Below are 23,357 nucleotides of genomic sequence, written 5' to 3'. Positions count from 1 at the left end.
TTCCCCGAGGGGAAGAATGTGAAAGTGCGAATGCACGAGTTGAATTTGCGCGGTTCGGTAATGTTCGCGAAAGAGAGATCACACACACACACACACAACTACAAAGAAAGAAAGATGCATTTATTCACAGACACCTATTTGTGTTGTCGTTGTACTTGATTGCTAGAGCGGATCTCAGCTTTGAAATTTCGTGTCAGTACTGCTTTAAGCAGGTGCATTAGCCCTTCTCACGCCCGATTCTTGGCCAATCCCCCACGTGGGTATGTGCCATGTCAGCGGCCAGGCAGCGCGCGCCCATCTCCCCCCGTTGCCAAGGAAGACGAGGAGATTCCTGGCCAATCCCCCACGTGGGTATGTGCCATGTCAGCGGCCAGGCTGCGCGCGCCCATCTCCACGTGCGCGGACATCGCCGGTGGACGCAGGTTCAGGGTCGCTTAAGAAGTGCATTGCACTTAAAAGTGCAAATACTTGACGAGTGTGACTCTCCAGAGCTGCACGGTGGCTGAGCCGTTGGCTGGTAACCATAAGAATGCGGGTTCGATCACCGCCCCCGGGCCCGACCACCGCACCCGAAAAACATTATTCCGCGCCGCGTGCCAACACGAATAATTCTCTTTTTTGCTTCCTCCTCCTCCTCCTCCTCCTCCTCCTCCTCCTCCTCCTCCTTATTCGTCTTCTTCTTCTTCTTCTTCTTCTTCTTGCTTAATATCCTCCTCATCATCATCCGCCTACTCAGGTCTACTGCGGGACGAAGGTTTCTCCCATTGACCGTCAACGGCTCCTGTCCTGTGCGGCTCGAGTCCGCAGTTTACCCCCGAATTTCTCTATTTCATCCTTCAATCATGTTATTGGCCTTTCCCTTCTTCTAGACCCATCTCTTAATATCCACTGTGTTACCCTAATTGTCCATCGGTTGTTGGTTCATCTCCCTACATGGCCAGCCCAAGTCCGTTTCTTTTTCTTCTACTCGAGTCTTCTACTCGAGTTTGTTCCCTCATCCAGGAAGCTCGTTTCCTTTCCCTGGGTGTTATTCCTAACACTATTCGCTCCATTGCCCCTTGAACCGACCTAAGTCTGCTTTCTAGTTGTTTAGTAAAGCGCCAAGTTTCGACTCCATATGTCGTAACCGACAGCATGCACTGGTTGTATATATTTCTTTTGAGTGGCAGAGGTAGCTTACTTTTCATTATTTGGGAGTGCTTGCCGAGTGCTTTCCAACCGATACCTATTCTGCGCCGGATTTCTCTCTCGTGGTTGGGGTCAGCACTAACCAACTGTCCGAGGTAGTATGTACTCTTTCGCTTCTTCTAGCGTTTTGTTTCCTAAGCTGAAGAGGACGTTTTTGGCATTCCTTATTACTTTAAATTTATTTATATTTATTTTTAGCCCCACGGCCATGCTTTCTGATTTTAGTTCCTCAAACTGCAGTCTCACTCAGCAATAATATGTCGAGTCCGCAAAGCACAAATGGCTCAAGTATTCCCCGTTTATTTTTATTCCTATGTTTTCCCAGTCAAGCTTTCTAAACACCCCCTCCAGACATGCTGTGAATAGTTTTGGCGAGATGGTATCTCCCTGTCTTACTCCCTTCCGGATCGGGAATTATTTATCGCTTTGCTTGTGGAGGGTTGTCCTGCCCGTCCATTATTTATGTATGTATTTATTGTTCTATAGGAAGGTCCAGCAGCAGGCGTAAATTGTCTGGCCTAGGGGCGGACACCGGAACAGCTGCTGGCGTAGTGGAGGGGGGATGGAGAGGAAAAAGTACGTAGGAATGGGGGGATAGGGTAGAGGAGGATTAACATAGAACGTATATAAAACAAGATTAACAAGGAACATATATAAAACATATAGGTTAGAAAACAGAAAAAAAGAAAGAGGAGTTAAACAATGCTGCAAAGTACGAATACATATACACACTACACATACACAACATACATCAAGGTACAGAACACAATGGTGTAGCAGAAAACGTCCATTCCTTGTATATGTCTTCTAGAAGCCTTATGTAGGTCTCCTCTATTCCCTGGTCTTTTATTGCTTCTAGCACGGCTGCGGTGAGTACGGAATCAAACGCTTTCTCGTAGTCTATAAATTCCATGTAAAAGAGTTTAGTGTATGCTACGGATTTTCCTACCAGTTGATTGACAATATGGATGTGATGCATGGTTGAGTACCCTTTCTTTAACCCAGCCTGCTCTCTGGGTTGAGGGGATTCCAGGCTGTCACCTATGCGGCTAACTATAACTTTGGTAAAAAGCTTAAACACAACCGGGAGTAGGCTGATCGGTCTGTAGTTCTTGAGGTCCTTGGTATCTCCCTTCTTATGAATCAGAGTAATGTTGGCGTTTTTCCAGGCTATGGACAATTTTCGACTCTTTTCCAGCAAGCAAGCTTTTCAAGTACAATCATAGGCTTGCGCACAGGGGGGGCAAGGGGGGCGGCCGCCCCCCCCCTAATCATCTGAAGGGAGGCGCCAAATTTGCCCCATACCTTGCCGATGTAACACATGAAAGTAAACATTCCTGCTCAGAAATATTTTGTGTGTTGCAATTCCATCGCATTGAAATAAACATTTTACAACCATCCCTCTTTGCACTGAATTCGGACTGCTATTCCTTCAGTGAGAAGAGGTCGGGAGTTGCTGTAAAGGGGGGAGTGGGGGGGCGCAGCGGTAAGACTTTGCCCCCCCTAAACGATAACTCTGCGCACGCCTATGAGTACAATATCTCTTCCCTCCTTCAAAAGATCCACGGTTATGCCGTCGTCACCTGCAGCTTTTTTTTTCTCTTTTCATGCCTTTGAGAGCCTTTCCTACCTCCTCTTTAGTTACTAGTGGGACATCGCAAGTTGAGCTTGTACTCTCAGTAGTTTCCTCTGGTCTGACGTCTCTTGCATACAGCCAGTGTAGGACCGTTCTGCTACCTTTATTACCTCGTCCAAGTTGTGCGTATTGTTACCCTGCTCGTTTCTGAGTGCGCACATCCTGTCTTTGCCGCTGGCTAGCTCTCTCTTAGTTGCTTTCAAGAGCTTACCCCTATTTGCAGCGTTTCTTCGATCACTGCCATGTATGCAGGAATGTTGTGCGTTTTGCTTCTGTTAGTTTCCACAGCTCGACGAATTCAATCTGGTCTGCCGTACTAGACACTTTCATGTTCTTACGTTTGGCAATTAGTTCCTTCGTTTTTTAGGGGCGAAGCCCCTTAGGAGCGGGGGCTGTTGGCGTCTCCTGTCGTCGTCGTAATCGTCGTCTCATGTAGTCACGGTACTAAAACGCCGGGGAAACTTGTTTACGCCTCGCGCTAGAACGTAACGCGTACTAAAAAAAACACCGGGACACTCGTTTACGTCTCGCGCTAGCAAGCTTCGTGCTTTTACAGCGAAGCTGTATACCTCTAACCCCCAACTGTTTCATCTCCGTTGGCAAAAACGCCAAGGCACCAAGAATACACTTATGCACTGCATTCTTCGCCACTCCTCAGGTATCACGTTAGTGGTGATGGCCCAGGATTTTTTTAGTTAGTTTTTTTTAGTTTGTTTCCTACTAGTTGCTTCTCTCCCAGCTACTGCTGATTCGCTGATATAGGTTGTCATAAATCCTGTCTACCCTGACCAAGTTCTGCTCGTTTAGAAGCGCGAATTTGTCTTGAAGAGTTGTTTTAAACTCCTGAGATCTGGCGCTGACAGACTCCATGCGGGGTTTCTTAATTTTCACAAGTTTCCTCCTTTCTCTTTTGACAATCAGCCTTAGCTTGTGTCTAACCATTCTATGATCGCTGCTCCGAATCTTTCTTATTACCACTACGTCTTGCATAATACTTGGGTTGTCACTTAAAATGAAAATTTCGTTTTTTGTTGTACCATATCGGGACTTTTCCATGTCCATTTGCTACCTTAAGCATCGAATAAGGAAAACACCAAAAGTTAGGTTTTGCTCTAGATATCCTTTTCTTTGTTCGACCTTTCGCAACCAAACGTGTCATCACTTCGCAGGCAGCAACCGCTGTGGTACCTGGTACAATTGCCAGTGTTTCAGGACGCGCAGAGCGGACAAGTTATCGTTTCTTTAACGGATCCAAACAATGATAATAGATCCAGCAAAGAGAACTGCTAGCGTATGGTACGCACTTTCTACTTTTGCGAGAAACTATATCCCCCAACCTTGCAGGCACCACGTATTTTGCCTCGAAAGAAAAGCAGCAAAGTAGATAACACATTCGGAAAGGCCGGTCCGTTCCGTACTGTCCCATATTAGATGCGAAGCATCTCATGCTCGGGGCTGTGTCCCTCCCTCCCTTGTCGTTGTCCGCCGTCCGCACCCCCACTGCGCATGCCTGGCCAGGCACCGCTGATGATGATTGTGGCAGGATGCCCCTACGGATTGGCCAACCAAAGAATCCATCACGAGATAGCTTCGCGTTCAACCACCGTCGTCATCTTCCCGTAGGGGAACCCTGAGTACCACACCCCCACTGCGCAAGCCTGGCCAGGCACCGCTGATGATGATTGTGGCAGGATGGCCCAAGGGATTGGCCAACCAAACAATCCATGACGAGATAGCTTCGCGTTCAACCACCGTCGTCATCTTCCCGTAGGGGAACCCTGAGTAGTATGCGAGGCATTCCCCCTTTCCTCTCCGACACTCCTCTCCTCTTTCCTTCTCTCCTCTCCGAAGCTCCTCTCCTCTCCGGGATTGCGCAACGAATGGCAACACCTCCGGCTCCGCGCGCGATAATGCGAAGCAGCTTAGGGTTAGAGACGCCACGGTAGCCGCTGCATACTCCGCTGGGGGCGCCACTGTAGCTCCGCGGTATAAATGACGCGCGCGCGCGCTCCGCTCCTCTCATTCTCCTCCCGCAACCCCGCGAACGAACTGAAAACTAGTGGGAACTTGAGTCGACCCCATGGCTGCTTCGCATACTACTCAGGGTTCCCCTACGGGAGGTTGGTGAAATTTTTTCCATCGCCCGTCCTTTTTGCTTGCTCTGCTGTTTTGTCTCTTACAGCGCTGCTTCGTTTTTGAAGATACACTTGCGATGACTAGTCTAACTTGCTGCTCTGCTGGTCCTTCTAATCGTTCCGGAGGGGGAGTACTGTTGTCGATAACTTAAAAAGCGTCTCCCCAAAATAGTTCCGTCTCGTGATTCACAAGTCCAATCACCCTTTCAGTTTGTAATCGCATAATCTGTTATAAGATTCCGCAACTTAGCGGACGAGGGTGTGGTCAGGCACAAGGAGACGTATTCATGGTGACGCACACATTCGTAACAGCTATCCTAAAATGCCTCCCAGTGATCAAAACGATAATGAGTGACTCAGCGTTAACTAAAGCTCACTCTTAACAAAAAGTACATCGCTGGTATTTAAACACGTCTCGTGGTAATGTACGGAGGTGACTCGCCAATATGCAAGCCTAACTCTAGCGTGATGCGCCATTCCAGAGAGGATTGCGATTGCAAAAAAAAAAAGCCGGACAGAGTATATTGCACAGATAGCATGACTTTTGGTGGTTGCTTTAAGTAGGCCATAGGAAAACATAATGGCTGACTGGGAAAGGAGCCAGTAAATAGCCACTACTTCATTTGGTAATTGTCCCTAATACCAGGCCCAAATTCTTGCTCTTGTCTTTAAACTTTTACAACTGTTGTTGGGAAAGAGCAGCATTTTGAATGCACTACAATTGTATTTAGTTTTAAAGCAAAGGCTTTCTTATTGGGACCGATGACGGTCTGTCAGAAACCTAATGCATTTCCCCCTACACCGGTTGGTCGACCGAAAAACGCTGATAAGATATCTGGACACACGGCGCATGCGTGAAGCTGGGCTCCCATTGTGTCAAAACGGTTACTTGAAAATGGCGAAATAGGAACGGCTCTAATAAGATAATACGCGCGTCGATAATGAAGAAGGTGTATAATAGTATACCTTATCTCATAAGCCATGTGTCGGCATACATTCAGATCGTTCGTAGACGTGTTTACTTAGTGCGCGAAAAATCGTCGCATGGGTTCGTTCTTCGTTTGCACTTTGGGTCTTTGAAGGTTGGACGATCGATTGGACGCACTTTCAGAGAAGGTTGGACGCACTTTTAGCTTTCGCGCTTCTCTAAACTTTCTTTAGGAAGGGATGGTAAAGTTTTTTTGCGGTCACTCTCAAACTACAAAACATTTTTTGTCGAATCGAACTTGCCATCTCCAGAACGTGAAGCCAGATTCTACCTATCGTCTATCCCAACAGATGGCGCATTCGTGCAAAATAGACCGTTGCATTAAAAACACACATAAAGGAACAGGAAAGCCTGCGATTCAAACTTTTTTAGCTGGGGACAAGTTTCTAAATATCGTTTTTCATTTCGCATACAGACAAAAGTATGTTGCCGAGCTACTCTATGTCCTGGTTGCCAGCATCATTTTTGGAATGGACACATACGGCCCGCAGATCTAAAAATTTCGATTTAAAAAGTTCTAGGGCGTTATCAGCAAAACCTTTTCTCGTCAAGGTGCTTTAAGTGATGCCCTTCCATTTGGGATTATACTCGACAAAAATCGGTTGTTTGTCCCTTTAACTCACCGAACCAGTTCGCGAGCAGGCTCAAGCCCCCCCTTTGAAGATACACTTGCGGTGTAAAGTGATCGACGTTCCTTGCGCCAAAATAATACTCGCGAAAATGCCTAAACATTTAATTCAGTATTTTTATCTAATCAATCCAAGGAGACAGAAACTGATTTTACGGAATATTTCTCCCACGACCAGGTCTGCGTTGCATGTTCCCGAGAGAAGATATTTAGAAGGTTTGTGACCAAAGCGAGAACAGCAAGCGCATTGTAATGCACATTGTTCCGACTTACTATGTACTATATACGTCTTGCGGTGTGATTACTATCAGTGGCGTAGACTTCTTATTTTTCCGGGGGGGGGGGGGGGGGGGCAGACCTGGAGTGCGCCTCGAAGCGGCGAAGGGAGGGGGGAGGAAGTGGTGGGGTGTCCCTATGAGATGACACGGCATCACCCCGCTACAAAAAGGCTACCGCTAATCATCATCATAATAATAATAATAATCATCATAAGGGGCACCTGCAGCAGTGAGGGCCTTTTACACTGTGTCGGCTAACTACGAGGTGTCCCCAAATAAGACGTCCCGCAAATCTATGAACCGTGAACTTCAGCGGTTTGACGCATCCAGTAGAAATTTCTTTGAATACGTGTTTTACTGGTCACATTTATTCAAAAATATTGCATGACTGAACCATCAGCACAAAAAGCGAGTAGATTTGTTTTTCTTTTAATGGGCAGTTCGGGGGTAAAAAGAAAGGGACACGACAGGGGCGCTACGCGCTGCTATGTTCCTTTCCGTTAAGAGCCCCCGAAACGGGTCTGACTTTGACCACTCATTTTTGTATCCATGTGTGTGTTGAGCCAGAGCGCCCGACACAATTTCGCTGCACCTGGCGACGTGCCGATGCAACTTCGATGATTCGCGCCTAGGTCAAACCGCCCGCGTCAAACGTGCCTCGACTTGGCGGGAAAGGCGCCGCTTAGTCTGCTCTCCCTTTCCCATCGCGACGGCTGGAACATATCATGCCGGGGGCGAACTAATCCCCGCAGACACGCAGCAAGTAGCGCCTGGAGACGCCGCCGCCGAGTCGCCTTCCCTTTCCCGGTCGTGGTGGCTCGGCTGACGCAATCGCTTCGCCACCATTCGCCAGATTCATAATGCGGCCAGTGATAGCTCCGACTGGAGGCATTGGAACTGCACGCGGCTGCAACGGAACCCTGGGGGTATAAAACCAGCCCGGAAGCAGCGGTGGTGCGGCGGCATCTCATCGAAGGACCTGAGTAGAGAAGTGCTATCGCGCTTGTCTTAGCCTTGTAACGCTCTTGCTGCCTTTGTATATATTGTATATAAATGCTGCTTCAAAAAACCGTCAGCTCGGCTACTTCGTCGCTATGGTCTGCGCCGCGTCTATAGCGGACTGGGCAGGGCAATGTCGCCACAGTAGTGACTGAGCTGGGATGGCCCAGTCCCAACAGTGTATGTGTATGTGTTTTGGAGGCTTGGAGCGGGTATCGCTCGCAGTCGACAGCCGCAGTGCACCCAGTTGCTGCCGGTGCTTGGCAGCCGTTACAGCACTGTCCAACTGCTCTGGCGAGCTTTGTGATCTCGAAAAAAAAAAGTTTGCAGACAGGCTTTTCGGAGGCGTGATAGCTTGCACTGACGTCACTGTATTCCCGTGTTGGTGCGTTGGTTGCAGAGTGGAAATCTCCAGCTCTTGGTTCGAGAAGCGCTGATGAAGCTGAGAGCTATCGATACAAAAATGCGGTGGTGTCGTAATGGGCAAGAACAATGTTTTACGAGACGTTCCAAGACGCGAGCTAAAGGTAAAAACCCAACGTCTGGCGTTGGTGTTCATCATATGAAACGGCCCTTTCACGAGGCCTTCCACAGTGCGATCTTAAACTCGGCACAAGTTGCTAGCGAGGAGTGGTCGCCCCGCTAGTAAACATCAGATGAAGGTAGGGGAAGAACAACCACCGAAATTCACCGTCGTCGTCAGCTTCATCATTACACGGTGGCATAAACGAGAAGCAGCGCATCGGGTTGCCATTCGAAAACAAAACGCTCCTCCAGCAGCAAGATGCCAGCGCTGTTCGACAAAATATGCGAGGCGAAACAAGGCGTCACACGCGTTCGACTGGGCATAATGATGTCCGATTAACAACCCACAACCTGCACGGTGGGGCTATATGCTGACTTGTAAATGGACAGCACGAGGACATAGTCCTACCAAACCTGAGCCAAAACTTTTAAAACGGGAGCCTAATAAAACCATGTGGTTGACACAAACCATGCAGTCAATTTGACGCGAATCACGTAAACTAACTGCGACTGTTTAAATGAGCGGTTCCGCTCACTAAACGACTCCAGAGCATGACATGCATCTATGGAAACTGCTTAAGATCAGAAAAGAGCGACTTCGGTGCGTAGCGCATGCATTGTGAGCAGCCCCCACCGCTTCCCCTAAAACAATTTGAATGAAGCAAGCGGAACGAAGCAGCTACGCGTTGCCAGGCCGCGCATTTGTAAACAAATATAACTGCTCCAATCAACAGGTGCCGTAGAAACAGAGCAAGTGTGGCCGCGCTTCCCACCGGGACCTAACCCCCTCGTTTTTCCTTTTTCACCGCGACCCCTTAGCGAGCGTCCTAACAGAGCGTCCTAACGCTAAAAACGCTAACAGCGCCAATCAAGGATAGGCAAAGGAGGGAGGTGCAGTTCTCGTTGCCTGATTTTACCATCCTTGAGACTTAAGCAGCACAGCGCCACCACTAAATGTCTGAACCTCGTACACGTGCGTCCAGACTTGAGTTTGTGATAGAACCTGTTTGCACTGCTGTACTCACGAGTGCATGTACTCACGAGTGCAATCACTCGAAAATACAGTATTCATGAGTAGAGACCGGAAGTTTAGGCACTAAAAAAACGGGTTTTAGGCGCCTATTGAAGGCGCTCAAAATTGAAATTTAGGCATATATAGGCACTAAGTACTACCATATAGGCATATATAGGCTCGAATAATATTTACTCAGGCGGCGTATTTCAGTGCAATTTTTCGGTTTAGAGTAAACACAGGCTACAAACATCGGTATTTTGAAAATGCAATTTTATTTTCTTCATAAAACACTCAAGGGTGACGATTTCAAGATATCTAGGGTGACGCAACACTGTGCGAAAGGCTGTGGAAGCAGTGGCAAACAAGCACCATCTCCAGGTTTTCGGGCTTGAAGTTGTGCCTTCTGTCAGTCAATATCGTCTTGTACGCAGAGAAAGAACGCTCCACATCCACTGAGGTTAGCGGAGCGTACTTGTACTTTGGCACGTTGGATGTTTTGATTCCATCTGGAATCGCGGTATGTCCGCCGCTCAAAACCTCAGACAGTTCCGTCAGCGTCGAAAATCCGGGATTTCTGTCCAACACAGACTTAAGCTTCTCTATAGCTCTGTCAGCAACCGGTCCCCTGGGAGCACTAGCGAACCTTTCCTGTGCGTCCAAAATCAGCTGAATATTTTCAGTCAGCGTTGTGCCCGAACTTTCAAGTTTCTGTATTGTTGTTGCCAAGAACGTGAAATGGGCACACAAATAGGCCAAGTCACATGCAAGTGTAACATCATGTAGAACCTTCTGGGCCCTTCTCACGGCGACACTCTCATCTTCAGCAAAGCTGCTTACAACAGCCTTGACACCGTTTAAGTGTTGGTTGTAGTATTCCACTGCCGTCAGCCAAGTTCCCCAGCGGGTAACAACAGGCTCCGGTGGAAGAGGTACACCCGGCAGCTGCTCCCTGAAAGCACGAACGCGGGAAGGAGCCTTGAGGAACACCGCCTTCCCTACAGCTATCAGTTCGTTGACCGAACTGAACGACTTTCGTAGCTCTTCACACACCCGATGAATCCCGTGAGCAAGACAAGTGACGTGCAATAGTTCTGGGTAAAAAACCTTGAGAAGTGCACCAGCCTTAAGCATATAAGCTGCTGCATCTGTGTAGGGCAGCAGTACTCGGTCGTCGTGGGCTCCGGAGGGGTACAGAAGCTTCAATGACGAGTTCACGAAGCGGGCGATGGTCTCTCCGCTAGTTTTTTCTAGCTCTTTTGAGCAAACCAGGAAGGGTGTTGTTTTCTCTTCTGCGTCAAGCTTTCCGACTACAAAGTGACCGAGTACTCGTCCGGTGACATCTGTCGTCTCGTCCACAGAAATCCAAATGTGGAATTCACCGATTTCTCTTCTAATTTCTTGTAGCGTCTTCTCGTACAGTGGTCGCAGGTACTCCTTGCGAAGAGTCGACTCTGATGGTACCTTTTGTTTGCAGTACTTTTGCAAGAAATTCTTGAAAGTCTTGTTTTCGATTTTCGCCCAAGGGATGTTAGCAGCGACTAATGCTTCGCACAGGTCAGCGCTGAATTCACTTTTTTTTCCTTGAGCAATACTTTCAGCCAGGAACGATTGTCTTGATGTCGACGGCTGGTTGCGCAGAGCATTGGCTTGATGCAGTGCTGTTCTTTCATGCTGCTGCAAGTGGAACTTTTTTTCACAGGGTACCTGCGCGAAGAAAACAGTAACGAAAACTAAGATATTGCGTAAGGCACGTGAAACGTTGCTAGTGTACTTTTGCTTTTAGTCATGTAGAGTTGTAAACCTGACAATAGCTCAAGGAATGGCGAAGTTGGCCAGCTGCGCAATAGCAGGTAACCGTTTTTAAAATCATGATGCTTATACAACAATCCGACCAACACTGTGCCGGAAATTTTCAATAAGGAAGCCAGTTCCCGAATTAGGTTGCAAACATTGCACAACAATGAATAGCAGTTACCGTAAAAAGTTCTTAAAACGCACATTATTGGCAAGTTCTGAGCATTCAGAATAAATTTAGCGTAAGCACTGTTGGAGGCGTCACGTTTACGGTTGGTCCAGTGTTCACGTCAAGTGCATGATATCGTTAATTAAGATCAAGTGGAAAGTATTGTATTCTCACCTGCTTTCCGCAGGGTTGGCAGAATACTGTTTCTCCGTCGACGGTGTAGCACTGCGATCCACTGGTCCATTGCCGGATAAGGACACTTTTCGGCGTCTTAATCTTCGGCATTCGTCGGCAGGCTTCGGACGGATTACGGAGAGAGCAGAAACGCCAACTACGCTGACGTGCTGGCTGTAGTGATAGGGTCAATAGGTTTTCTCTTAATCTTGCCACAAGCTAGCCTCGCGCTGCCTCTCTAGGGCACGCTCTAGCCTCGCCCGCGTGCAATCTGCGCTGCAATATTCTCGACACCAAACAAATCCGACCTTTTTTTTTTTTGGGGGGGGGGGGGAGGGATTCGCGAGCAATTTGTAATTGTTTTGCATTGTTTAGAAAGGCTTTTCGAAATCCCGTCCGAGGTAAATAAGTGGGAAAGGGTTCAGATTTATTTGCAATTTTTTAAGCAGAAGGAAAGGCGTGAAAGTCAATGTTGCGCATCTTGCCGAGAGAGTAGCTGTGCTTTCCCGCAGTACCGTCCTGGCCTTGAGAGGTAGGGCTTCCATTGGCCGGCTCCCTCGCAGGCTGGCGCTTGCGCGCTATCGTTGGGGGCGCTAGCAGACGACGCGCCGACGGAACCCGCAAGAATCTTTTTATGCCGCTAGCATTCAATAAAAACCCTTAAAAATGCTAAATACAACGTTTTCAATTGCTCTCTTGTTTTCTTCCAAACAAGCCAGTGCGAACCCATTTCCAACGCCAGCGCGCCTCGTCATTTTCATTACTTCATACCCCCATTCACAAACATACTGTTTTCTATACTCGCTGCACGCCGACTGGTTGGGGGACAACGCGTACTCTTTATTTTCACCTTGCATGCCTTGCAGACTAAATTCGACGAGACCATTCCTCAAAACACGTGTTCTCCTGTCTGTGACAAAACAATTTATGCCACTGTTAGCACTGTATTATTGCGCGAACAATATATAGGGCATTTCGGGTAATATTTCCGTCGCTACGCGTCACTCTGTCAAACAGCCAGCGACATAAACCCAAAAACGGTAAAGTGAGATAGCGCTTAGAGATCGCCGGCTGCGTGAGTGACGAGAGCGACGGTGCTAAGAATACTTTAACAGGAGTGCGACTGAGCGGCAGCTGCCTCTGCAGACGTGCCCGTCAGTCACGGGGAGTCTCGGCGGGTCTCTGTGACTCCTGCCACTGATTGCCCGCGTTGTATAATTATCGAGCACGCAGCCAGTTTAGGGTGGCAAACGAGGAAGAAATGAAAAATACTGCGGCTAATGGCGATACTGGCAGACTACAAAAGGAAAGACAGGCAGCCAAAGCCGCTGCTAGAGCGAGAAAACGAGACCGCTGAGATTATTAGAACGCTAAGCATGGTTGGCATAGTGTAGGAAGAAGATGATGATATTTTTGTGGTTATACGCTTTACTGAGTGGGGTGAAAGAAACTCTGCGTGGCGGATGTCTGAAGAGAAAGGAATGAGCATCGGGCGAGGCCTCAAGTTAGCAATGGAGAGAGACAAGATGCTCATGCATTCCCATCAGTCCAACAATAGATTTCCTTTTTTTCCATCGAGATATACGACTGATTGAGGCAAAGTCTGTACTCGACAGCACAAAAAAGGCATTTATAGGCGCTTAAAAGCTTGTATAGGCACGAACCTCAAAATAGGCACGTATAGGCACAATCAACTATTGCTTAAAATGTTCCCCTTCCTTTAGTTCATGCTTATATGTTAAATAGGCTCGATACGGACTGGAATAAAAAATAGGCATTTTGCCTAAAGTTCCGGTCTCTATTCATGAGTATCGTAATCATGAGTACTGTGTACTCATGAGTACCATACTCACCAGTACTCATACTCATGAGTATTGTACTCATGAGCACTCATACTCATGAGTAGTGTACTCATGAGTTCTGTACTAACGAGTAGTGCACTTACCCCTGTACTCAATCGTCATCATACTCACTTTTTTAATCTGGGTGTGTACTCACTCATCATCGTACTCACTCGTGAGTTTGAGTAGAAATGAGTACAAATGAGTGTACTCACGAGGAGTGCGCCGACCTATGCTCCCGACAAAATGTCGCTTTGCTGGCGTGCTGCTGAAGCCAAGCTATGGTGGCTAGAAGGGCCACCCTTCTAGCCACCCCAGCCAAGCGCACCGCTACATTGTTGTCAACAATCCGCACACTGAGCACGTCTAACTAAGCGTGAAGAAAAGCGACACGTTTCCCCCTGCCCATCGGGAGGACGGAACTGTCTTTCAAGATCCCAACCCCTATTGTAAACAATAGTTGGCAGACAGGACGGCCAACAGTCCGATGTCGACGGGCGCAGAGCCGAGCCAAGCCCTTAAAAAAATCCTCAGCCGGGGCCGGAGGGGGCTCTGCCCCCCTGTAAAGCCGTCCGGGCGGGTCACGAGCCCCACTGCCCCCCCGTAGTTGGCGCTTCTGATTACTATTCCTATATTTGTTACACTGGCCCAATTAAACCGCGTGTATATATGGTCCTTTTGTGTCCTTTTCTTGAGGTAGGGGCAAGGACGCTCAAAATTGATAGCTATATAAATTTGGCTAACCGTGCCATCTACGTCTTTGCTGCAAACCACAGAGCAAGAATAAGATAGGAGATGAAACGAAGTTTGCTAGTGCGTCCACATAATGTCACAATCGCTCGCCATGAGTTATAAGCTGGCGGCATCTGCCGCGGCTGAAGAAACCATGCGGCCGCAGCTTTCTGCATTGCACAGTGAGCAGCCACGGAATGAATTGCGGCCGCTATCATTTCGTCCATTAAGGGCCGCTACCCTCTCCTTCGCTGACGCCGCTACGAAGCTTTGCAGTCCGCCTTGGAACTAGAATACTTGGGTAGTGGAAAAAGCGCCGCCTTCTCCCCATAGCGCCCTTGAAGCCGAACATGTTAACCGCCGCGCGTGGCGCTGGTGTGCCACGCCCGAGGAGATCCCGAGGCGGCGCGCCTTGCTGCTATGCTGCTGTTGAGTGGTTCACGCTCGGTTTTGATGTTTCTTAAGCCGCTGCACACAATATTTTTGTGTGTGTAATTGCAACAGCAGCCTAGCTTGTACTACGCTGATCTTTAAATGTTCTTGGTTCTTTTTTTGTTTGTATTTTAGAGAGGACATATGCTTGCGGCGGTCTCTTATTTCCGAAGGGCCATGGCCCATGCGGTTTGAAAGGATAGTGCAATAGTGTGTTGTGGGATTATATCCCTAATAAATTTATGTGATTGCTACAAAGATTTTATAGTTGCGATTCGTTTTACCCTGCTTTTATTTGTTGAATTCCTGTTTCATAATATCTTGCGTCTGCAAGACTTGGGCAGCACTTGTGCATTGAACTTGTGCATTCGTAATATGGTAATTGTTTTATGTTAATGAATGGCCAGCGTACCACTGAACTGTACAGTTTTAAAATGATCCCGTTATAAAGTGCTCCATATGGTGCTTTTCTGAGAATTACAGTTTTGAATGTTGATCGTTTTCGCTGCCTTGAGTGAAGTTATTAAAAGCATTTCGTGTGTATTGTGAGGATCAGTGCACTGAAATGGCCCGGGTAAGGTGGGACGCATTTTTTCGGGACCGAGCGGGGCTCGGCCTTCAACAATTTTTTTTTCGTGCCGTGCTGGCCCGGGCGCATGCATGCTGCGCCTGAATCCCAGCAGTCATGTGCCACAAATTCGTGATTGTTGATACCAAAAAACTAGCTCATTGAATTAGGTTAAATGAAAAAAAAAAAAAAATCGAAGCGCGAAGTCACTGGAGCTCTGTTAAAAATATATTTCGTCGATATTCTCCAAAATTCCTTTTTCTGTGTCCGGATATATATTTACAAAGCTCGGTCCAAGTTTAAAAATTGTAAGTCCAATATACTCGCTCTCTGATTACGTTTTCAGGTTGAAAAGGCCAAATTTTTTCGGACTCATGTTTATAGTCTTTCGAACGTGGGCTGATATTTCAAAACAGTCCGACGGGCTCAGGTTTATTGTATTAAATTTTGCCGGGTACGGGCGGGGCTCGGGCTTATATTTAAAATTTTGTCGGGAATTGTGGCTTGCGCAGTGCTCTACCGTGATCAAATTTCAAAAACACGGAAATGTGCGTAAGTCGGCCTGCCTAACGCACCATGCTGTTTCGCGGCTGACAAAATGCGACAGAAACATTAGCAAACAATGACACACGCGGTCTGCTCTTTTGGCCAAATGGGTTGAAAAAACTAAAAAATAGTACATACGCATGGCATAGTTGTACTTTTCCCATAAGAACCTTGCTACCTTACTAATAGCATTCGCAAAGCTATTGCAACGCGCATTCGCCGCACCAGGGATGAATTTACACTGCAATAGAACACAGTCGAAAATGAACGCTGCGGGTTGCGTTATTTACTTGCTTCCGTCATCCGTTGTTTTGTGAGTTTTCTCACACGCGCTGCGTTTGCGCGCATTACCGGGACTCGTTTGGCGCTGCTCGCGCGATCCGGCGAGTTGACGCTTTCGTGTGGTACTGATTCGTACCTGTTTTTAAGTGCGAATGCACTTCTTAAGCGAGCCTGAAGCGTCCGCCGCCGTCCGCATAGCAACAGCTGCGGGTGCGCGCGCTCCTCGTCTTCCTTGGCAACGGGGGGAGATGGGCGCGCGCTGCCTGGCCGCTGACATGGCACATACCCACGTGGGGGATTGGCCAGGAATCGGGCGTGAGAAGGGCTACTGCACCCGCTCTAGCAATCAAGTACAACGACAACACAAATAGGTGTCTGTGAATAAATGCATCTTTCTTTCTTTGTAGTTGTGTGTGTGTGTGTGTGTGTGTGTGTGATCTCTCTTTCGCGAACATTACGGAACCGCGCAAATTCAACTCGTGCATTCGCACTTTCACATTCTTCCCCTCGGGGAAATGCGGGGAATTTTTTTTTTTTTGCTTCAAGCGCACCGAGCTTTTATTTCGCACTTGCATTTCGACTCACATGTGGTTTCGGTTTTGCTTTTCCCTTCGTGTTCCTATAGTCTGCTATAGTTAAGCGCTCCACACGTTCGTTGGACATGCGTGGGTGAGCGCACACATGTGGTAATTATTTACGGTATGGAAAGCGAACAATAAACAGATGACACAATGACATTCTCCCCACTGTTGAGTCGGTGCACATGATCCTTATAGGGAAACACCAGCTAGCCGCTGCACATGATCTTGGTTTGGGAAATTGTAAAAGGAGCCTAGCAGGAACCACACTTGTTTAAATGTTCTTAGTTCTTTGTTTTACTTGTTTGTAACGTGGATGTATATAATTAAATGTAAATAAAGTGTAATTATTTTATGTTTATCGGTGTTTATGCAGTTTTAAAATGATCGCGCGGTAAAATGATGCTCTGTGGCTTGGTGCTTTTCAGAGAATTGCGGTCGCGAATCCTGTATTTGCACGCTTTCCGTTGACTTGACTGAAGTTTTAAGACATCTGTCAAGGTGTGCTTCGTGAGTACAATTTGGAAAAAAACAGCGTAAACGCTGTTTGCTCGGCATGCAGCACTTGATAAAAAAATCAGCAAAAAATTAAGAAAAAAAGCAGAAACATTGACCTTAAGCATTCCTCAGTTGACACAACACGACAGAAAAACCACCAAACAACGAAGAAAAAAGTATCCGCACGCTAGCCTAGATTGAGCATGGCGTGCGCGGTCTGCTGGGTTGGCCAAATGTGATGAAAAAAAGAGCAAACAGTAAATACACAACGTAGGTACCTTTCCCCTAAAAAACCTTGGTACATTAATAACATTCTCTACTATTTTGACATGAAAAAAGAACTGTAGCTCCTCGGAGACTGCCCGACGCACGCCTGCCCGCCGCTTCCAAAGACAAAAAAGCGCTCGATGATGATGATGATGATTAAAGGCCTCCCCTTTGAATCGGGGTGACGGCGTGCGCCATCTAGCCTATCTTAGTAGTTTGAATTTAAATTTAGTTCCTCAACTCGGATTTCCTTTTAATTCTGCCCTGCCGCTACCCCTGGCTGGGATGTTATTTTATCGACTTCCCTGCTTGTTTTCCACAAATACTCTAGCTGCTGCTTAGTAATACCTACTGCTGACCAGTTAATGCTTCCATCAATTGCGAAGCCCAGTGCCTCAGGAAGTAGGACTTTCCCCCTAATTCTATCCGGCTGAATCTTTTGGCATCCTATTACTATGTGGTCGATTGTTTCTTTATCCCTGCCACATACAACACATGTCTCATCCTGTGACGAATATTTGCTCCTATAAGTTCGAGTTCTCAAGCAGCCAGCCTGCGCCTCAACGAGCAACGCACTACCTTTATTGTTGTCATAAAAGTTCTCTTTCCGGATCTCTTTTTTGCTTGCTTTGTAGATTCCCCGCGATCCCTTCTTTTCCATCCTCTCTTTCCACATGAGCGTCTCTGTTTCCTTCACTTGCTTTTTAACTGCCCCCCCTTGTTAAAGGGACACTGAAGTGAATTTGTCAAGCTCCCGTTTTTGCTTGGACTGCGTAGACTGGCTCAAATTAGCACACTTTTCATCGTTTATCCGGTTGACAAATCGGTAATTATTTTACGAAGCGCGAAAGAAGAAAAACTACCATGCGCGGTTTGCGGCGGCCGCACCAACTAAAGCTGTGACGTTAGGAGGAGCGGGCACCGTGATTGGACGATGCCCAAGGTGAGCAACCAAACAAGTTTCGGTTTCGGTGTCGGTTCTGTAAAACACAACTGGTGGCGTTGCTGGATGGGCATTCTCAATAACTCAGTAATCATCGTACCGCGCTTCTGCCATGTTGTCAGCTGTGAAAATGCATAAAGATAAGCCTCCCAGGACGGCTTGGAATCGTAGCATTCACTAGCCGAGACCTACGCAGTGCATGAACGCCCTCCGCGTACCCGCAGACGCCCGAATGTCATGCGCTTTTCCCCCATATTTGGAGCTTGCCTCCCTCATGCCTGTACCGTAAAAAGCGTGTTCGCACCAGGCCAAGGGTCTGTTCATTCTGGCCTGTGCCCACTGCCCGCAAGCAGTCGGTGCTTATGGCAACAGCACGCCAACAAGAACTCGCTAGCGCGCCAGTGCCACCCTGCGCGCGTTCTGTGAACTAGTTCGTGGAGCCATGAACATTGTGGCCCAAAAAAAAGGTGAACTCAATATAGAAAACATCGCCGGAAAACAAAAAAGTTAACTTACAAAAAAAAAAACACGTATCCGCGGGGACTTGAACTCGTGACTTGCAAAACACTTGCTACAACACACCTAGCGCCCCAGACAACTAGGCCAAGAGACCGGCTCAGGCCGCCCTTGGTAATATAAGGTATATATTGTATAATACGTTTACACTTTTATTTAGTTTTGGTGTTTCAAGCAGCTTAGGTGACTATTTGTTGTATTGCGCTCGTGCAGTAAGCGTACCCCGAGTTTCCACAATAGCTCACATCTAGCAATTGCATTTCGTAGACGGAAAAGCGTTCGCAGATGCGTAGTCGTGCTGCTGACCGCTGTGGTTGTTCGCCCAGCGCAAAAAGTGCTTCCCGCACCCTAGTTTTACGCTGTACGGTAAAAATATCAGTTGATTTTATTTCCTTAGTACCTATATTGACTTCGCTGACTCTTCTCCCGCATTCAAGAGGCCTTATATTTTCCTACTGGCGTACCAGTCAGCGAAGCGTAGCATGTGCGCTTGTGCAGCGCTTGCGTGAAGCGACCTTGACTTGGAGCTAGATACAGTGTACAAACTAACCAAGTAAAGAAAGGCACATTCTTCCATTCACAAACGTGTCCTGGCTTTTGTTTCAACTGAGCGAACGAATTGCGACGACCCGTCGGCGGCCGCCGTACGAAACGCTGGGCCGACTGACTCTGTCTGAAGGCCGGGGAGCCGTTCAGTAGCCCGAGTAGCCCAGCCAATTGCGAGCTCGGCACCTCCTGACGTCACACGAAAACGCCACAGAAAATGGGCGAGCGTAAAGAGAGGAGGACAGCATTTTCGAATTAATTTTTCTACTAAATAAAATCGCGTAAACGCGCCCAGAGTGGTCGAAACATGGCCTGGGGACTCCGGGCTACAATTTGCGCTAGTAATCCCGCAATGTTTACATATCACTTCAGTGTCCCTTTAAATGCCTCGCGTGCCCCTCGGGCGGGGTACGCGAGCGCCACCTCGTGGGGCTGACACTAAGTGCCTCACTCGGAGGCGGCCGCTTTTTCCACTACCCAAGTATTCTAGTTCACTGTAGTTTTCATTGTGGCATTATCTGGTCGCTCACCCGCGCTGGTGGTTCGGGGGGTTATTTCTTGTAGGAAAGATGCCACGCATATCACGGGCTCGGTTCGTAGCATTCATATTACGCAAATGTCGGCGCCCTGTCCTAGACAAGCCGGGATTATCACGAGTCACGCACGGGCGCTCACACAAAAAAGGCATCTAAGGTAACGTCATGATAACAAGGCCGAGAAGAACGAGCAGTTTAGGTGCGCAGACAAAAATGCGTTAGCTGCTGATACTGCAACCGATTAGTGAGATTCCAGATAACACAAATGGCAGGGAGGAACCGATGCATTCATCACAGCCGTATTTCTTTACACCGTGTCTCAGTGTCAACCCCATAGATCGTTGATACGGCATGCTGCAGGCAGTGGGTGATAACGGGTCGAGGAATCGCCACTCCTTTCCCAATCCCTAGCGTGCGCTACCGACAACTTTAGTAGGAAAAGTGCTGCGCTCACAGCGGCCTTCGTCCGGTGAAACGTGCCTACATATTCTTGTTCCGTGCTGTTAACAAAAAGACGCACAACGAACCTTCCTCCAGCATGTCAAGTACTTTAGGGTGCGGGCGGTATTTCTGTAAGCTAGTTCCTAAACCCAGCGACCTTACCTGAACCATAAAATGCAGTCACTCCCAGAGCCGGCGGCGTTGATAACAGCGACGGTAGCAGGGCGGTAAACAGCCATCGTACGCCGCCTCTTCCCCAGAGCCTGGTCACCGATTTCCGTTGCCGGACGCAGCTTGCCCAACATAACTGGAAGGCCACGCGAAAATGCTGCCATCATTTGCGCGTTGGGGGACCGCCATCAGGGGACACCTGGGCTCGTTAGGTGGCGCCACTCGATGATGCTGCACAGCGAATCTGGGGCCATGACGGGAAAGCCCACTTAAAGGGGCAACAGTAAACATTGTGCGCCACGGTTCCGCAAAACCAGCCCTTCTTTTGCACCGAGCGTACATCATTCCATCATGTGTGTGGCAAAATATATATGCCTTTGGTTCATGGAGGACAGTAACAACAGTACTTAAAGCGCTTTTTACTGGAATTTTGGTTCATCTAAACCTTTCTTGCGGCCAGTTTTGCCACGTTACTTTCGAGACGGGTTGATGTAACAGCAACCAAGCTGGAATCATGCAGAGCGCACTGTTAGACCTACAAAAGTAGTCAGGACAAGACAATCGGAAAGGTGCACTCATATTTTGAGAGAAAATGAAACGCCATTCATAAAAAGATGGAAAAGGTTAATGCGAGTCATGTATGCAGGCGTTAAGTAGTCTATTGCTCTGAATAGTTTACAATAAGACGCATGGGATTTCTAATCCCTAATACCCTGCCGCATGTCTACGGCGCTGCCGGATGGGGGATGACGCACAACATTTCGGAGGTGCCATAGTTTCAAGCGCCAACTAGCCCAGCAAGAAGTTCTCGTTTCGGAGGTCTTCTTACATGCCTCGCAACCTTCTAGGTTACGCGCCTGGTTATAACACAAGCGCTTTTATTGCTCAAATAATCAAATAGAGCTCAAGATATCTGTAGTGGCATTAGCCCTGATCTGCTTAGTCCTGCATTAGCCCTGAACCGGTTTGCCAGTAGAAAAAACACAACTTTCGTAGGAATCTCGTCGATACGCCGGGAGCCCTCACCTGCGGCAACGTTGGGCCTCCCAGAGGCGACGAGCTGTGCAGCGCTCGCATATTGCTTCGTACAGAGATACACAGCTGGTCGCGTAGATGTGACCGGTCCGTGACCGTGCTTCGCGAACGAACGCCTTTCGGGGTTTGACGAACGGTCCCGTCTTGTCAATGCGTCGAGAACACTTCCGGGGCTGACGCAGCACCGTGAAAGCGGCCTGGCTGTCGCGGGGCTTCCCTTTCGACCCCGTCATTGCCACCCACGTACAGCACAGCGTGGACCCCGTCGACGTGAACGGACCGGCCTGCTATGGCTCTGTGGACGACTTCCAAAAGGACTGGCAGCTAACATGGCACAAAAAGCCGGGGAGTGTCACTTGTGTGTCCGCGGGTAAATTTATCACAGCAGGAGGCTTTCTGAACCGGCTTCTATGTTACTTTTCGTCCGTCTCTCCTCGCACATGCACACGCAGAGCCTAATGACTGCAGAAGAGACCTGCGTGAAAGGGGATCGCGCGTGTATGGGCTGTGACAACCCCTCGAAAGAACAGCCTAGGCTGTTCTAGGCTGAACCATCCTTAAGGATGGTTCAGCAGCTGGCTTACGTCAGTTCACAGTGACAAGCTCGTTTTTTTTATTCCTTCAATTCCACCACAGCTTTCCTTTTTCGCACGTGTCCAAGCGTGGACACTTCTTATAGAATACATAAATTTTGTAAATTTGAAATCCTCTTCGCATGGACTGAATTAACGGGATCGTTCTGTTCACGTGTTGTTTGTCACAGGCACAAGAAATTTTCTTTTTTTTTTTTTTTGCTGGTGTATCCCCTATTACCAGCGTATCTCTGCTATAAAGACAAGACGGCATTACTCCTGACCGACTAGCTTATCTTTAATCCCCCAACCGAAAACGCTGGATCTTGAAACTTGAAATTTGGAAGACACATTTATTCATATCGAGGTGTTTTCACAGATCTGAAATTTTTTGAGGACCAAAAATTTATCCCATTAGCAGTTTCTACGTCTAAAGATTGCGCGTACAAGTGCCTATATAAACGACCGTGATGATTTTGTTGTTTCATGACGCAAGGGTTATTGGGCCAAAGAGGTCCAGAAAGTGCGTTCTGTTTGAACACGGAGTACGGTATGCTTTGGTGAGGGGCGGGTAACTAAAATGGCATACAAGTTGATTGGCCCTACTTGTACGCCGACTTGTATACCGACCGGGGCCCGGTGGCGCCTGACCCAGGTGTACTGTTTCCCAGACGTGCCGGTAAGCGCAAGTTTGGTGCAAGATTTACGAACACCGCAGCAAAAAGGACAAAGTATGTGAAACACCATCCACCCACTTAATTCGTTCAGAGAGCCCCTTTCGTCATCGAGACGTGGCGTGATCGAGCACAGCGACTTTCCCCGTAACCACAGGAGCACATCCCCGAAGGGGGAACCACAGGTAAAACAATGTAGTCACACCTGCTGGTTATCCCTGCGCATGCATCAGATCCACGAGGGGTGAGCGTCGGGTAATCTGTACCAGGACAACAGGTGTGGTCACTGCCACCCGCCGGTACAGCTGCTGGATCCACACTCATGAGTCGCAGGAGGTACCGCACGTGTAGCGAGGCCCGGATGCGAGCCTGCCTTAGGCGGATTTCCCTTCCCGCTCGCAAAGACGCAGACCTCACTCCTCCTGTGGCGATTCTCCGCTAGAGTCGACTTTACGCCAACGTCCCTCACGGCAGGGCGGTGGGACACCCGCGCTAATTAGCCGGGGTCCTTGAGAAATTTCTCTCCTCGTGATTACCACCCTTTCCTCTGCCGGTCAACGTGCATCGCAGCCTTGGGTGACCCAGATTAGCCTAACTTCTCCCCCTTTCGGAGGATCCGCCGTTTCCCAGCGGGAACCTCGCAAAGGTTG

At 48.3% G+C, this 23,357-nt stretch overlaps 1 protein-coding gene and 1 long non-coding RNA gene across 2 annotated transcripts in view; both read right to left on the bottom strand.

Moving 5' to 3' along the window:
* Nucleotides 1–20,596, bottom strand: part of LOC144178304 (transmembrane protease serine 11D-like) — a 34,918-nt gene extending 14,322 nt beyond the window's left edge. Inside the window, exon 1 of the mRNA XM_077706054.1 lies at nucleotides 20,418–20,596. The gene's annotated coding sequence lies outside the window, so the exon portion shown is untranslated. The remainder of the gene's footprint in view (nucleotides 1–20,417) is intronic.
* Nucleotides 9,646–13,336, bottom strand: LOC144178295 (uncharacterized). Its single transcript, XR_013323990.1, has 2 exons — nucleotides 11,530–13,336; nucleotides 9,646–11,096 (listed from the first exon to the last, which is right to left on the bottom strand). It is a non-coding gene; the product is annotated as an uncharacterized LOC144178295 (long non-coding RNA).
* Nucleotides 20,597–23,357: the final 2,761 nt, after the last annotated feature.

Source organism: Haemaphysalis longicornis, unplaced genomic scaffold, assembly GCF_048455015.1.
Source record: "Haemaphysalis longicornis isolate Haplotype H1 unplaced genomic scaffold, Haemaphysalis longicornis Haplotype H1 scaffold_4, whole genome shotgun sequence".
Lineage (NCBI taxonomy): Eukaryota > Metazoa > Arthropoda > Arachnida > Ixodida > Ixodidae > Haemaphysalis > Haemaphysalis longicornis.
The sequence above is the reverse complement of the archived record's forward strand: the minus strand, read 5'-3'. Positions and strand labels throughout refer to the sequence as shown.